At 41.7% G+C, this 17,227-nt stretch overlaps 1 pseudogene across 1 annotated transcript; it reads right to left on the bottom strand.

The window, feature by feature from the left end:
* Positions 1-11,459: 11,459 nt before the first annotated feature.
* On the bottom strand, positions 11,460-16,914 carry LOC308513479 (caspase recruitment domain-containing protein 6-like; annotated as a pseudogene). The gene is made up of 3 exons: positions 15,115-16,914; positions 14,650-14,807; positions 11,460-14,241 (listed from the first exon to the last, which is right to left on the bottom strand). The product of its transcript is annotated as a caspase recruitment domain-containing protein 6-like (transcript).
* Between the last annotated feature and the right edge of the window lie 313 nt (positions 16,915-17,227).

Below are 17,227 nucleotides of genomic sequence, written 5' to 3'. Positions count from 1 at the left end.
TTGGTCATCCCTCACTAACCCCCTTGCCAGCCTGGTTGCCCCACGCAGCCTGCTTATTCAGTCGTTTGATCGGCCCTCACTAACCCCCCTGCTGGCCAGGTCATAAGCAGCCATCTGGTGAGGTGTGAGGGTCAGTTTGCATATTACCTATTTATTATATAGGATATTTAGGCACTCCTATATTGGATGCATATATGTTTACAACGCTTATGTCCTTTTGTTGAATTGATCCCTTTAGTATTATTTAGTGAGCTTTGTCTCTTTTATGGCCTTTGTTTTGAAGTCTATTTTGTGAGATATGTGTATTGCTACTTTAGCTTTATTTTATGTTTCCATTTACATAGAATATTCTTTTCCATTCTCTAATTTCAGTCTGTGGGAATCTTTTGTTCCAAGGTGGGTCTCTTGTAGATATGGGTCTGGTTTCCTATCCATCCAGTTACCCTATGTCTTTTGATTGGAGCATTTAATCCATTTACATTTAAGGCTACTATTTGTAGGTACTTATTTATTGCCATTTTTTTCTTTACACTTATGTTCTCCTCTCTCTCTTTCTTCTTCTTAAAGCAGTCCCTTTTATATTTATTGCAATGCTGATTTTGTGGAAATTAATTCTTTTAGCCTTTTTTTTTTTTTTGGTCTTACAAGGTCTTTATTTTGCCTTTAATTTTACTTTGTATATGTCATGCCAACCCCTTCCAGCCTAAAGTGTTTCTGTTGGAAAAATCAGCTGACAGCCTTATGGAAACTCCCAGTTAACTAACTGTCTTTCAGTTGCTGACTTTAAGATTCTGTCTTTAACCTTTGCCATTTTAATTATGATGTGTCTTGGTGTGGATCTCTTTGTATTCATCTTGATTTGGACTCCCTGTGCTTCCTGAACTTGTGTGACTTTTCCCTTCACAGGGTTAGGGAAGTTTGTTGTCATTATTTCTTCCAATGGGTTTTTTATTCCGTTGGATATTGTTATGTGTCATGTTTCCCAAAGTTCTCTTAAAGTATCCTCATTTTTATTTTAATTCTTTTTTCTTCTTATTGTTCTGATTGGGTGTCTTTTCCTACCTGTCTTCCAAATCACTGATTCAATCCTCTATTTCATCCAGCCTACTTTTAATTTCTTCAAGTGTATTATGTCAGATATGGTATTCTTCATTTCCAATTGGTTCTCATTCATGGTTTATACATTTCTTTTTATGATGATGTATTTCCCACTAAGTTCTTTGTAGTTCTCACTACGCTTCTTGAGCATTCTTATAACTATTACTTCGAACTCTAAATTGCTTGCCCCCATTTCATTTAGCTCTTTTTCTGGAGATTCTTCCCTTTCTTTCATTTGGGGGTTGTTTGTCTCTCAACTTTAGTTGTCTCCTTGTGTTTGTTCTATGTATTATATAGAACTGCTATGACTCCCAGTCTTCGTGCGGTGGCCTTATGTAGTAAGTGCCATGTGGGGCCCAGTGATGCAGTCTCCTTGATCTCCTTAGCAGGGTGCTCTAGGAATGTCCCTTGTGTGGGTTATTTGGGCTCTCCTGTTGTAAGTTGGTCTTGATTGTTGTCCTGTTCGTGTCCCCTCAGGCTGGCTAACTGTGAAGCTCAACTCTGTCCTTATTGTGTGTGTGTGTGTATACAGGTGCTGACAGAGCAAAACAAAACAAAACAAAAGAAGAAAAAAAACATACAAAGGAACCCAACAACAACAGCAAAAACAAACACAAAAGAAAATAGAATTAGGAAAGAGAAGAATAATACAAGAAAAAAATATGAGAAGAAAAGGGGGGAGAAAAATAATATGAAAGGAAAAAGGGGAAAGAAAAAAGTAATAAAGAATAAGAAAAGAAAAATGGTAAAAAAGAAATGAAAAGAAAAAATTTATAGAAGGAAAAAATAAGATAGAAAGAAAACAAAAAATGAGCAAGAAAAGGAAAGAGAAAAATAAAATTATGAAAGAAAAAGAGAAAAATAATAACAACACAATAAAAAGGGAAATAATGAAGAAAAAAATGTGAAGTTTGTCTCGCCAGAGTTTAGTGCCTGCTGGTATCTCCCTTTGGATTCTGCTCTTGTCTGAGGCTGTTTTGTATGCCGGTTTTGGGACTTTTAGGAGGTACCTTGGTGCTAGCCAATGTCATAAGCTGTCCACATTTGGCTCTCAGCAGCCTGTTCAAAGCTTCAAGTGATTCATGGTTTGTGGCTGCCTCTGCTGGGCTTGTGCACAGGAGGGCCAATCTGCGTTCCAAGGTTGGCTTTTTAACAGCATGGGGCTGAGGGGAGGGTCAGCAAATGTGCCAAGACACCTTGGGATCCACCTCCACCTGCTTCCATCTGCCAGCCTGCTCCCCGACTGTCACTGAAAGGGCTTTTGGCAGAATTGGGAGGATAGGACCTCTGGATCTCCCATGAGGGGGAGGTGCTGTTCAGATTTCAGGGAAGATGGTGTGTTTCCCCGTCCTAGAGCCAAATGTCTGTGTCTGTCTCAGAGTATTTTCCTGACCTCAGCAGTGCCGAGCCCCTTGTAGGCAGGCTGGTCAGTCTGCTGTAACTCCATGTGATGAGCTATAGGCTTAAACTCTGCTGCTGCCTCCTCAGCAGTGGTCAAGATACAGGGTGGGCAAGCAAGATTCTAGTGGGATGAGCTATATCCCAGAGGGTGGGGTAATTACCTTTCCCCACACTGCCTCTGCTGGGAAGAGCTTGCTCCTCAGGAAAAATGGCTGCTGCAGTATGGGGGAGGATGACTGAGCATAGGTATCCTGGTAGTCACTCTCCCACATCTCTGCCCAATGCCTCCCACCCCAGATTCTTCTCAAGCAACTCCAATCCACACTTCCTTTCCTCTGCCAAAGCCCAGGGTGAGTGGTTGTGAACAAATATCCTGAGCCCTGGCCCTTAAAAAAAGAAAAAGTGGCTTTGTCTCCAGCAGTCTCCATCACTCCCTGGTGATTAGAAGTTCTGGTCGTTGTGTGAATGTCTGTTCCTGGCTCTAGTGCTCTGCGCTGGGGAGCCCAGCCTGGGGTCCAGGCCTCATTCCTCTCAGGGAGAATCACCCCCTCACCCCGAGCTAAAAGGTCCCTCCTTACCTTTGTCTTTCCCCTTGTGGCAACTGGGCCAGCACCTCTCACAACCCCACCCTTCCTACCAGTCTTGAGGTTGTATTTGCCCTTCCTTATTTAAAAGTCTCCTCCTCAACTACTCTTAAGTTGGTAATTCAGGGTAAATGTTCCCCAATTTAGTTTTATTTCCAGTTTGGTTCTGGGAGGAGGTGTGAGAAAGATCTACTTACTGCTCCGTCATCTTGAAACACACCCCATTCTCTTTTTTAATGACTCACAGAAGTTACATAATTCTGAGCGTAAATCCTTTGTCAACTGCTTGATTTGCAAACCTCTTCTCCCATTATGGAACTTGATTTTTCACTCTCTTTCGGTGTCTTTTGATGAATAGAATTTTGGGATGTTAATGTAATCAAAATTTGAATCTTTAAAATATATTTGTATTGCTTTCAGAGAGGAAAGGGGAGGGAGAGAGAGAAACATTAATGATGAGAGAGAATCATTGATTAGTCCCCTCCTGCATGCCCCACACTGGTGATTGAGCCACAAACTTGACATATGCCCTGACCAGGAATCAAATTGTGACCTCCTGGATTATAGGTTGATGCTCAACCATGAGCCACACTGGCCAAGCAAGATTTGAATCTTTAGCCCTAGCTGGTTTGGCTCAGTGGATAGAGTGTCGGCCTGCGGACTCAAGGGTCCCAGGTTCGATTCCAGTCAAGGGCATGTACCTTGGTTGCAGGCACATCCCCAGTGGGGGGTGTGCAGGAGGCAGCTGATCGATGTTTCTCTCTCATCGATGTTTCTAGCTCTCTATCCCTCTCCCTTCCTCTCTGTAGAAAATGAATAAAATATATTTAAAAAAAAAAAAGATTTGAATCTTTAAATCTTTTTCATTATTGTTAACATTTTTGGTGTCTTGTTTAAGAAACACTTCTACCCTCAAGATCATGGATATAAGAATACTCTGTATTCCCTTCTTAGTGCACTATTGTTTTACTTTCACATTTACTTGTATTACCCACTTTTAGCCAGTTTTGTGTATGATAGGAGTAGGGGACCAATGTCCTTTTTTTCATAGGGTTGCCAATTCTCTCATTTCCTGTTATTCTTTCATGCCATAAATCAAGTGTATGTCTGCTTGACTCTGGTTCTGGGCCCTTATCATATTGCAGTAAGCTATCTTTATGCCAAAACTATATCACCTTAATCAATAAAGTTTTATAATAAATGTCAAATCCTGCCTCATTTTTTTGAGAGTGACTTGGCTTTTTAGCAGTAACACTTGAAAGAACTTATCATGTTACACATACCACATCATGACACACACAAATATTGAAATGACATCAAATCTGTAAGACCAATCTGGTAAGAATTGACATTATGAGAATCTTGAGTTTTCTATACATAAACATGGTACATGTCTCCATATGCCACTAAAATCCTCTTTAATAGCTGTCAATAATGTTCTATAATTGTAACAACAGAGGTCTTTAATACCTTTTGCTTGCCTTTTCCTAGAAACTTCACTCTTTTTGAGAACCAAGACTGGTACTCGCCACCTCCGACAACCACATTAAAATTACAATTAAAATACAGAACAACCATCATTCAGAACAGCCTGGAATCTGGTTAAATGAAAATCCTATAACAAGAGAAGTAAAGAAGAAAGCACACCGAGACTTGTAGATGGGGCAGAGGCATGAAATGGGCTGGTCTGACACCCATGTGTGGCGTTTTTTTAACCAGGAAGGATATATAGGCTGTGGAGGCCTCCCATGAGGAGCAAGGGGTCCTAGCCCCAGACTAGACCCCTCAGCTCAAGGTTCCAGTGCTGTGAAGAGAAGCCCCCAAAACTTCAGGCTATAAAAACCAGTGGTGATTGTGGCCCAGTGACACAGAGGCTGGGGGAGTCCCAGGCAATTCCTCTTAAAGGGCTGGCACACAGATTTACTTGGTCTCACTCCCTTTGAGCTCTAGCACTAGGAGAGTGACTTTGTGAGATTCATGGATATATCAGGAGGAACTGGATTGTCTGGCAATGAGGAAATAACTCAGGGGCAGCTTTCTCCCAAACAAAAGTGCTGACAGAGGTCATTGTCCCTATGCTGAGACCTCCCTTGTCACAGAGCAGACTGGCAGGTGCCATATCTGAGTTTCCATCAGCCTGGCTCACACTGTTCACTCTGCCCTGGTGATTCCTTGAGATCCTGCCCCACCCAATTTGCAGCCCCACCCAAGCTGTTTGTAGCAGCTTTTCTATAAGAATGGCCTCAGGCTTCAGACTTTCCTAAAATCTCTCAAACAAGCAGCAGCTGGCATCAGCGTGTCCAAAACCTTATCAAGAAGAGGCCCCAGACCTGGCACTAGCACCAGCTGGACTTATTTCACAGTTTGGCCTCTCCTGGACACTTCCAAGCCCAACACAAGTAGCAGCCATCTGCAGATCACTCTGTCGCTCCTGACGGATGGCCCCAGAGAGAGCATAGGCAGTGACTGACTTTGCATCTCTAGAGGGGTCCCAGAGCCAGTGAACCCAGTGAACAGCTTCAGACCATGCCAGATTATAACATCATCCATCCATGAGTGACACATGTAATGGGGAGACTCTGTGACCACCAAAGCCCCACTGAAGCACATCCTGCTCCATAGAGGTGTCTTCTGCACAGCAGCTCTTCTACTATAGTCATAGCTGGTCCTCACATCCAATTGGCCTGGGGGTCAATTCCTCCCAGTGACTCCAACAGCAATCAAGGCTCAACTACAAGACTGTGCACACAGCCCACACAGGGGCACACCTAGAGTGCCCAGCACAGGTGACTGGAGAGGCTGAGCCACTGTACCCTACAGGACACCTACTACACAAGGCCACTCTAACAATTCCAGGATACATAGCAGCTCTACCTAATACATAGCAACAAACACAGGGAGGGAGCAAAAATGTGGAGACAAAGAAACATGTCACAAATAAAATAATAGAAATCTCCAGAAAAAGAACTAAATGAAATGGAAGCAAGTAAACTTCTAGTACTAGATACAGAGTTCAAAACAATGGTTATAGCCCTGGCTGGTTTGGCTCTGTGGATAGAACATTGGCCTGCAGACTGAAGGGTCCCGGGTTCAATTCCAGTCAAGGTCACATGCCCAGGTTGCAGGCTCAATCCCCAGTGCGGGGCATGCAGGAGGTAGCCGATCACTGTTTCTCTCTCATCATTTATGTTTCTATCTCTCTCTCCCTCTCCCCTCCTCTCTGAAATCAATAAAAATATATTTAAAAACCAACAACAATGGTTATAAGGATGCTCAAGGATCTTAATGAGAGCTTCAAGGAACTTAGTGAGAATTTCAAGTATCTTAGAGAGAATTTCAATGAAATCAGTGAGAACATCAAAGACAAGAAAAAGACCAGTCAGAAATGAAGGATACACTAACTGAAATGAAATATAGTTTACAGAGAATCAACAGTAGAGCAGAAGATGCCAAGAATCATATAAACAATTTGAAATATGAGGAAGCAAAAAACATCCAATCAGAAGAGCAAAAAGTAAAAAGGATAAAAAAAATATGAAGATAGTGTAGGGAGCTTCTGGGACAACTTCAAGTGTGCCAACATTCACATCAGAGGGGTGTCAGAGAAGAGAAGAAGCAAGAAATTGAAAACCTATTTGAAGAAATAATGACAAAACTTCCCCTACCCAGTGAAAGAAATAGGCTTAGCCCTAACCGGTTTGGCTCAGTGGATAGAGTGGATAGACCAAAGGGTCCCAGGTTCGATTCCAGTCAAGGGCATGTACCTTGGTTGCGGGCACATCCCCCGTAGGGGCTGTGCAGGAGGCAGCTGATTGATGTTTCCAACTCTCTATCCCTCTCCCTTCTTCTCTGTAAAAAACCAATAAAAATATTTTTAAAATTATTTTAAAAAATATTTTATTTATTTTTTTACAGAGAAGAAGGGAGAGGGATAGAGAGTTAGAAACACAGATGAGAGAGAAACATTGATCAGCTGCCTCCTGCACACTCCCTACTGGGGATGTGCCCACAACCAAGGTACATGCCCTTGACTGAAATCAAACCCGGGACCCTTCAGTCTGCAGGCCGATGCTCTATCCACTGAGCCAAACCAGTTAGGGCATAAAATATTTTTTTTAAAAGAAAGAAATAGGCTTAGAAGTCCAGGAAGTGCAGAGTCCCAAACAAGATGAATCCAAAGATGCCCACACAAAGACACATCATAATTAAAGTGCCAAAGGTTGAAGGTAAAGAGAGAATCTTAAAAACAGCAAGAGAAAAGCAGTTAGTTACCTATAAGAAAGCACCCATACAACTGTCAGCTGGTTTCTCAGCAGAAATTTTGCAGGCCAGAAGGGAGTGGTGAGAAGTATTCAAAGTGATGAATAGCAAGGATTTACCCAGCAAAGTTATCATTTAGAATTACTCTATCCAGCAAAGTTATCATTTAGAATTGAAGGTCAGATAAAGAGCTTCATAGACAAGAAAAGCTAAAGGAGTTCATCACCACCAAACCAGTACTACATGAAATGTTGAAGGGTCTTCTTGAAGAGAAAGAAGGAAGGAAGGAAGGAAGGAAGGAAGGAAGGAAGGAAGGAAGGAAGGAAGGAAGGAAGGAAGGAAAATATATGAACAATCTGCCCAAGCCGGTTGGGCTCAGTGAATAGAGTGTAGGCCAGGGGTGGGCAAACTTTTTGACTCGAGGGCCACAATGGGTTCTTAAACTGGACCGGAGGGCCGGAACAAAAGCATGGATGGAGTGTTTGTGTGAACTAATATAAATTCAAAGTAAACATCATTACATAAAAGGGTATGGTCTTTTTTTTTTTTAGTTTTATTCATTTCAAACATGCCGGATCCGGCCCGCGGGCCGTAGTTTGCCCACGGCTGGTGTAGGCCCATGGACTGAAGGGTCCTGGGTTTGATTCTGGTCAAGGGCATGTATTTTGGTTGCAGGCTCAATCCCCTGTCCTGGTTGGGGCACGTGTGGGAGGCAACCAACCAATGTGCCTCTCTCACATTGACATTTCTCTCTCTATCTCTCCTCCTCCCTTCTACTCTCTCTCTCTAAAACAACAACAACAAGAAGAAGAACAACAATACAGTGGAAATAAATACATATCTATCAACAATTGAATCTAAAAATCAAAATAAATGAACAAGAAATCTAATGAATAAAATAGAACCAGAAGCATGGAAACATGGAACAGACTGACCAATCTCAGGGGGAAGGGGGGATGGTGGGAAGAGATTAACCAAAGAACATATGCATATCTGCATAACACAGACAATATGGTAGTGAAGACTGGGAGGGGTACAGGGGCAAGATAGGAAAGCTCTATGGGGGACATCTGTAATACTCTCAAAAATAAAGATTTTTTTTAAAAAAGAAACTTTACATTTTTGATGCTATGACAAATAATACATCTCCTGTTTAATTTTCCATTTGTGGTTGTATACGTAAGGTACAATTGACTTTTTAATAAATCTTTATTGTTGAAAGTATTACATATGTCCCCTTCCCAGCCCCCCCACCCCCCACACAGAGGTTGCACCAATCTACATTCCCACCAGCAGTGTACTAGGGTTCCCTTTTCTCTACATCCTCGCCAGCACTTGTCATTTATTGGTTTGTTGATGATAGTCATTCTGACAGGTGTGAGGTGGTACCTCACTGTCATTTTGATTTGCATCTCTCAGCTGATTAATGATTTGGGGCATTTTTTCATATGCTTTTGGCCTTCTGTACGTACACTTTGGAGAACTGTCCATTTAGGTCCTTTGCCCATTTTTTAATTGGATTGTTTATCTTCCTTTTCTTAAATTGTATGAGTTCCCTATAAATTTTGGAGGTTAACCCTTTATTGGATGTATCATTGGCAAACATGTTCTCCCATGCAGTGGGCTCTCTTTTTATTTTGCTGATGGATTCTTTTGCTGTGCAGAAGCGATTTATTTTGATGTAGTCCCATTTGTTTATTTTCTCCTTAGTTTCCATTGTCCAGAAGATGTATCCATAAACATATTGCTATGAGAGATTTTGCTGCCAATGGTTTCTTCTAGGATTTTTATGGTTTCACATCTTACATTTAAGTCTTTTATCCATTTTGAGTTTATTTTTGTGTATGGTGTAAGTTGATGGTCTAGTTTCTTTCCTCTTCTTCCTCTTCTCCTCCTCCTCCTCCTCCTCCTCCTCCTCCTCCTCCTCCTCCTCCTCCTCCTCCTCCTCCTTCTTCTTCTTCTTCTTCTTCTTCTTCTTCTTCTTCTTCTTCTTCCTTCTTCTCCTTTCTCCTCCTCCTCCTCCTCCTCCTCCCCCTGCCCCTCCTCCTCCTCCTCCTCCTCCCCCTGCCCCTCCTCCTCCTCCTCCACCTCCTCCTCCTCCTTTTTATGTATCTGTTCAATTTTCCCAACACCATTTATTTAAGAGACTGTCTTAACTCCAATGTGTACTCTTGTCTCCTTTGTCAAATATTAATAGAGGATAATGGCTTGGGTCAATTTCTGGGTTCTCTGTTCTGTTCCATTGATCTATATGCCTGTTCTTGGGACAGCACCAGGCTGTTTTGAGTACAGTGGCTATGTACTGTAACTTGAATTCTGGTATTGTGGTCCCTCCAAATTTGTTCTTCTTTCTCAAGATTGCTGTGGCTATTCAGGGTCTTTTTTGATTCCATATAAATTTTGTGAATATTTGTTCTAGGTCTGTGGAATATACCGTTGGTATTTTAATAGGGATTGCATTGAATATATAGATTGCTTTGGGTAGTATGACCATTTTAATGATGTTGATTCTACCAATCCATGGACACGGTATATTCCACTTGTGTATAACTTTGTCTATCTCTTTTTTCAATGTCCTGTAGTTTTCGGAGTAAGGTCTTTTACCTCCTTGGTTAAGTTTATTCCTAAGTATCTTAATTTTTTTGTTGTAATGGTACATGGGATTATTACATATATATTTTTAGTTTCTTTTTCTGAGAGTTCATTATTGGTGTATAAAAATGCCATGTATTGCCCTAACCAGTTTGGCTCAGTGCACAGCGTTGGCCTGCGGACTGAAGGGTCCCAGGTTCGATTCCGGTCAAGGGCATGTACCTTGGTTGCAGGCACACCCCCAGTAGGAGGTGTACAGGAGGCAGCTGATCGATGTTTCTCTCCCATTGATGTTTCTAACTCTCTATCCCTCTCCCTTCCTCTCTATAAAAAAATCAATAAAATATAATTTTTAAAAAATGCCGTGTATTTCTGGGTGTTAATTTTATATCCTGCTATGTTGTCGAATTCATTTATTAAATCTAGTTTTTTTGGTGGAGTGTTTAGGGTTTTCTATGTACAATATCATGTCATTTGCAAATAATGACAGTTTTACTTTCTCCTTTCCAATTTGGATGCCTTTTATATCTTCTTTCTGTATTATTGCTGTGGCTAAGACTTACAATACCATTTTGAATGCAAGTGGTGAAAGTGGGCATCCCTGTCTTGTTCCTATTCTTAGTGGAAATGGTTTTGATTTTTGTCCATCGAGGAAGATGTTGTTTATAGATTTGTCAGATAAGGCTTTTATTATCTTGATGTATTTTCCCTCTATTCCCACCTTGCTGAGAGTTTTTATCAAAAATGGGTGTTTGATTTTGTTGAATGCTTTTTCTACATCAATTGATATAATCATGTGGTTTTTATCTTTAAGTTTGTTTATTCGATGTATCACATTTCTTGATTTGTGGATATTGTAGCAGCCTTGCATCCCTGGAATAAATCCCACTTGGTCATGGTGTATGATCTTTCTAATGTAATGCTGGATCTGATTTGCCAGAATTTGGTGGAGATTTTAGCATCTATTTTCATCAGAGATATTGGTTTGTAATTCTCTTTCTTTGTAGTATCTTTATCTGGTTTTGTAATTAGGGTAATGCTGGCTTCATAGAAAGAGCTTGGAAGTATTCCTTCCTCTTGAATTTTTTGGAAGAGTCTGAGAAGGGTAGGTGTTAATTCTTCTTTTAATGTTTGGTAAAACTCCCCTGTGAAGCCATCCAGACCAAGGCTTTTGCTTGCTGGAAGTTTTTTTTTTTTATTACTCCTTCTATTCATCAGTAGTTATCAGTATATTCAGGCTTTCTGATTCTTCCTGATTGAATTTTGGAAGATTGCATCTTTCTAGGAATATGTACATTTGGTCGAGTTTGTCAAATTTGTTGGAATAGAGTTGTTCATAGTATTTTTTTTATGATCCTTTGTGTTTTTGTGGGGTCAGTTGTTACTTCACCTGTTTCACATCTGATTTTGTTTATTTGGGTCCTCTCTCTTTGTTTCTTGGTGAGTCTGGCAAGAGGTTCATCAATCTTGTTTATCCGTGCAAAGAAACAGCTGTTGGTTTTTTGTATTGTTTTTGAATTGGTCTTTTGTATTTTTTTTCAAGTCTCTATGTAATTTATTTCTGCTCTCATCTTTATTATTTCCTTCTGTCTACTTCCTCTGGGCTTTTCTTGTTGCTCTCATTCTAATTCTTTAAGTTGTAGGGTCAGATAACTTATTACAAGTTTTTCTTATTTTTGAGGTAAACCTGTAGTGCTATGAACTTCCCTCTCAGGATTGCTTTGGATCTCTTATAGATAGCACATATACATGGGTCATGTTTTCTTATCCATTCATCCAACCTATGTCTTTTGATTGGAGCATTATTATTGGTAGGTACTTGTTTGGTGCCATTTTTATTCTTTATACCTGTGTTCCTTCTTCCCTTCCTATTTTCTTCTTCTTACAACAGTCCCTTTAGCATTTATTGCATTGTCGGCTTGGTGGTAATAAAGTCCCTTAGCCTTTTGTTTTCGTCTGTGAAGCTTCTGATTTTGAATGATAGCCTTGCTGGATAGAGTATTCTTGGATCCAGTCCCTTGCTTTGAATCACTTTGTATACTTCAATCCATTCCCTTCTGGCCTGATGTGTTTCTGTTGAGAAATCATTTGATAGTATAATGGGAGATCCTCTGTAGGTAACTTTCTGTCTCTCTCTTGCAGCCTTTAAGATTCTTTCTTTAACGTTTGCTAATTTAATTATGAAGTGTCTTGGTGTCAGTCTTTTTGGGTTCATCTTGTTTGAGATTCTCTGTGCTTCTTGAACTGGTATGACTTTTTTCTTCCCCAAGTCAGGAAAGTTTTCTCTCATTGTTTCTTTTTTTATTTTTTAAGTTAATGAAAAATAATTTTATTGGTTGATAGTTCATTATTTCTATAAATAAGGGTCAAATGAGAGAATTTTATCATCTAAGCAAATTGGGGCTGTTACCACAAGCAAACTGATTATCCTAAACAAACAGGGTTATCTGGTTAATGCCTGATATTAAACCAAAAATTTTGACCAAGACACCCCTGGAGCAGCCAACATCTAAGGCAATTTTATTTGCAAAACTGAGGCAACCCGAGCCCTAATTTATTATCTCTTTTGCAATTGGAGACGCCAACCCCATTCTTCCCCAAGTGGGGCTGCCTCATAAACCCATTCCCTGGATTCAGGTTATATATTACCTAAAACTCAAGACTGGATTCAATTAATTTATTTACCGCTTTATTCTATTCTTAATTCTTTTCATATTTTCCCTCTTTCTTAGGGACACAATTCTTATAGTTTAATGAAAACAATTAGGCTGTGCATATCTCCTTTTCTGTGTAATGCTAATGATAGTGGTCTCTTACCATCACTGCTACTCTTCTTTAGGTTACTATTCTGTGATCAGAATGGCCTGCGTAAAGGATACATTTCATAGGTCTCTGAAGTAAGTACTTTAATGCTTCCCTCCCCTCTTGGGCCCTGCTCTCAAGTAGGATGCCTTAGCCTGTGAAGCACTGATTCCTGATGACTTGGGTTGAGTAGGTCTGGGCTAGGGCCTAGATTGGGAGGGCTTAGGTTGAGTGGGTTTGGATAAAGAGCAGCTAGCTTGAGAGGGCTGGGGATGAGTGGGTTTTGTTTTGGTAGGTTTGGGTTGAGAGGCCATAGGTTAGAAGGGTTTGGGGCTGGGAATGCTTGCCCTGGGGGTGGTGTGGGCTGATGGAACAGAGAGTTGGGTAAAAATCTGTTGTTGGACATAGGATGGGATCCCATTTGGCCAGCTGGATTTGCAGGCCCACCTTGTCTTTAGCTTGAATCCCTGCTGAAAAGCAGGCCTTAGGGGTCTGTGTATGACTCCTGCTGGCTGAAAGTTTCTAGAGTGAGGAGTCACCGTGTGGGATAATGTTATCATCAGTTTTTCAGTTGCCTCAGGCGGCTGTGTTCCCCAGGCGTGGGCTTGCCTAGGCGGTGGCTTCCCACCTGGTCCTGCTGGCTGTGAGTGGAAGTGACCGACCAGGGAGACCAATATGGCAGACCTTGCACAAGCTCCCGTTGTCTGTGGTCTGCCAAGCCAAATGGGTCTTGGTGGTCTCCCAAATGGTCCATCCATGTGATGTCCCTGAGCAGGTCTCGAAAATTTCATAAAACTTTCAACAGAACAAAATCTCTTGGGTTGGAAGTACTAAACCCCAAAACTTCTATCTTGACTATGGACACTTGAAATCTGAAAGGGTGGAGGATGGAACCACTTAGACTTTTGCTCTGACCCAAGGCGGAAGCCTGTAACCCTAGGGGCTTTCACAGGAACACAGTTAAAGTGGCCTCCAATTCTGGCTGGGAACGAACAGAGGTTTTGCATATAAGGCATGAATACTGGGATGAGGTGGAAATTCTGAAGAGCCTGGGTGACCTCGCCTTCAGCTCCAGGCTCTTTCATAGGCATCTCAATGGGGATTTCAGATGAGCTTTCTGGCTAACTGTGTCTTTGTTGCCCCTCATCTTCAACTGTTCCAGCCAAGTTTTCACCAGGTGAAACTTGAATTCCTTGAACGTTCTCAAAGTCTTGGTCTATCTGGATCCCCAACGCCCTGGCCAGGAAGGCCATGTCCTCCACAGACACACATCTGAGTGATGAGGACATCACTTCTTGGAGGGCAGCTCGGAGGCCCTTCAAGTTCCTCCCTTTCTCCCCAGCTTCCTCCTCCTCCCAAAACAGTAGCTGTGATGGCTTCAACTTCAGAATCCTCTGGAAAATCTGAGCCCCTTCACTCTCCTTGGCCTACGGACTGAGGATAAAGTAGCATCTTTCAATGGCATCTTCTCCTAAAAACATGAGCAGGTCCCATTCCTTTTCACCTAGGCCAGTGGTTGGCCTGCAAACCATGGCTTGTGAGCCACATGCGGCTCTTTGGCCCCTTGAGTGTGGCTCTTCCACAAAATACAGTGGGGCCTTGACTTACGAGTTTAATTCGTTCTGAGACGGAGCTCGTTAAGGAGCTCATTAACTCAAATTACTCTGTCAACTCAATGCAAAAAATCGGCCGAGAGAAAGCTGGTATCTCAAAAAAACTCGTTAGTCGGGACACTCGTAAGTCAAGGCCCCACTGTACTGGCTCTTCCACAAAATACTGACCCGCGCATGGGCCACGAAGTTTCAATCGCACTGTACGTGCGCGCCCGCATGTGATATTTTGTGGAAGAGCCACACTCAAGGGGCCAAAGAGCCACATGTGGCTTGCGAGCCGCAGTTTGCCAACCACGGACCTAGGCAGTCAGTGAAGAAAAAAACACATCTGAGGAAACCTCCATCAAGAAACCAAATTGTGTCCAAAAACATTCCAGATCTTCATGCAGGCTGGCTACAGCAACAGGCTCTTGGGAAAAGGGAGGGTTTTCCCTTAGACCAGTGGTTCTCCACCTTCCTAATGCCACAACCCTTTAATACGGTTCCCCATGTTGTGGTGACCCCCAACCGTAAAATTATTTTCGTTGCTACTTCATAACTGTAATTTTGCTACTGTTATGAATCGTAATGTAAATATCTGATATGCAGGATGTATTTTCATTGTTACAAATTGAACATAATTAAAGCATAGTGATTAATCACAAAAACAATATGTAATTATACATGTGTTTTCCGATGCTCTTAGGCGACCCCTGTGAAAGGGTCGTTCGACCCCCAAAGGAGTCGCAACCCACAGGTTGAGAACCACTGCCTTAGACTGTCACTGTCCAGAAAGCACCATGCTATTTCCACCAGGCCATCCGAGATCTGCCGGGGAAGCACCAGAACAGGCAAATCATGATGGAGGAAGATTTTGTGTAGTTTGGGTTGGGCAGGGCTGAGCAGTGTGTTGAGGATTTTGGATTTGGAGAAGCTACAGTCTCCTAGACGCACAAAAGAGATGGAGGGCATCTTTGCACGAGTCAGAGACCTTTCAGTTTCCCCTGCCAGCCCTCCTGAAGACAGTGCTGGCTGCTTCTTCACAATGCCTTTCACAGCCCCCAGCATTAAGATGCTTTTGTTGTTCTCTGCATCTGGCAGGAACAAAGGAAGAGCAAACCAGCATCAATACATGCTTGACATGACCGCATGCTGCAAAGAGCTGTCTGAACACAGCAGAGAGGCACAAAGCACATCCAGGGGATTCATGGCTGGTGTGTCCCTCATTTCCAGATTCTCTACTCCGGTTGGCAACTCCCCTTTGCTATCCTCACACAGAACCTTGTGTCTAAGGATTGAATCTCTAGCCGTCACATTCAATGCTTGAACTTTCATCAGGAAATTCCAGGCTAGGTCTCCTGGAGTCTCGGGTGTCCACTTAGATACTCGATTAGAACTATTTAACAAAATCAGGCAGAAGCTTTCTGCTCCTATCCAAGTTCAAATAGGACAGGACATCTTTAAACACCTTTTTTCTTTCTTCCATACTTTCCTCCTCTTCTTCCTCCAATTGCATGCCAGGTTCTGAATCACCATAACTCTGCTCGTCACCAGAGAACTCTGCGGTTTCTGAATACACAAGGTCCTCTTCCCCACCACAGACAAGGTACTCTAGGTCGTTATGGTCTTCTCCTTCCACAGTGCTTTCTGCATCTTCGGAGAATACAGCCGATTCTAGACATCCCTCTTCTCCTAAGTATAAAGAATCATCAGGCTCATCGTATCTTTGTTGGTCCTGTGAATAATCAATAGTTCCTGAAACTTCAGATTCAACATTCTCTACTGAATGTGGTATTGTGGTTGTTGGTGGGTTGTATGCCTTCTCGTTTTCCCTTACGGACCACGCCATCTTGCCATAACTACTTTTCTTGTCCATGAACATCTCAGAGGTTTCCACATCCAAGTGTTCTTTCTCTTTTAAGGACACTGTGATCTCAGAACTCTCAGGCTGTTTCTTTCCTGGGGAAAATAGATCTTTCGAATTCTTGCTTACCCCTGTAGATTGAGGAGATTCTATATTTTCATGTTTTAAAAATTCATGCCTTAAACTCCAAGTGGTCGCTGACTCTGAAAAAGTACTAAATAAACATTTGAGGAAATGCTGACAATCGTCTTCTCCCTTTTTCTGCACCAAAATCAACAGCTTCCGACTTTTCTTCAGAGGGTTTGGAATGTCCTCCAGTGCCTCATACTCATCCTCAGAAATTAGCCTCTGAGAGGTTAATGAATCTAGGATCGAGTCCAGATCTTGCTGGAGGATTTCCAGTAACTTTTTTCATTCTCTTTCTATAATCTCGGAGGCCATAGCTCTAGCTTTCTCTAGAGCAGGAACTGGATTACCAAACCCTTCCAATGGATAACAAGTTTAGGCAGGTCCCAACAACTAATTGTTAGCATTTGCTCTATTTTTCAAGTGTCTTTCTTATTAGAATTTGTATACAAAGGTATATTTTGGTCAGTCTGATCATAATACAGCAACATGCTGTTAATACTATGAGTTTCTTTATTGTAAAACACTGATCACTTATATTTGGTGGGGTTAAAATCATTTGCCCTGGATATGTGATATTTATTCTTTTAATTCAAATAGATTGGAATTTTTTACAAAAAGAAAAAGCTGCAGGTCAGTTTATAAAATAGGTGGCACTACTGGGGAGCCTTCTGATATTTAGGAAAAAATCTAAAATAAACTATTATTCCTAATAGTGATAATATCTACACTAATAAAAGAGAAAAATGGTAATTGGTATACGGCGATACCGTTTTCATTGGCTAATCAGGGCTATATGCAAATTAACTGCCAACTAAGATTGGCAGTTAACTGCCAACTAAGATTGGCAGTTAACTGCCAACAAGATGGCGGCTAATTTGCATATAGCCCTGATTAGCCAATGAAAA

The sequence above is a fragment of the Myotis nattereri genome (assembly GCF_964212035.1).
Source record: "Myotis nattereri genome assembly, chromosome: 2".
In the NCBI taxonomy this organism is placed as follows: Eukaryota; Metazoa; Chordata; class Mammalia; order Chiroptera; family Vespertilionidae; genus Myotis; species Myotis nattereri.
This window is presented reverse-complemented; position numbering and strand designations above follow the sequence as displayed.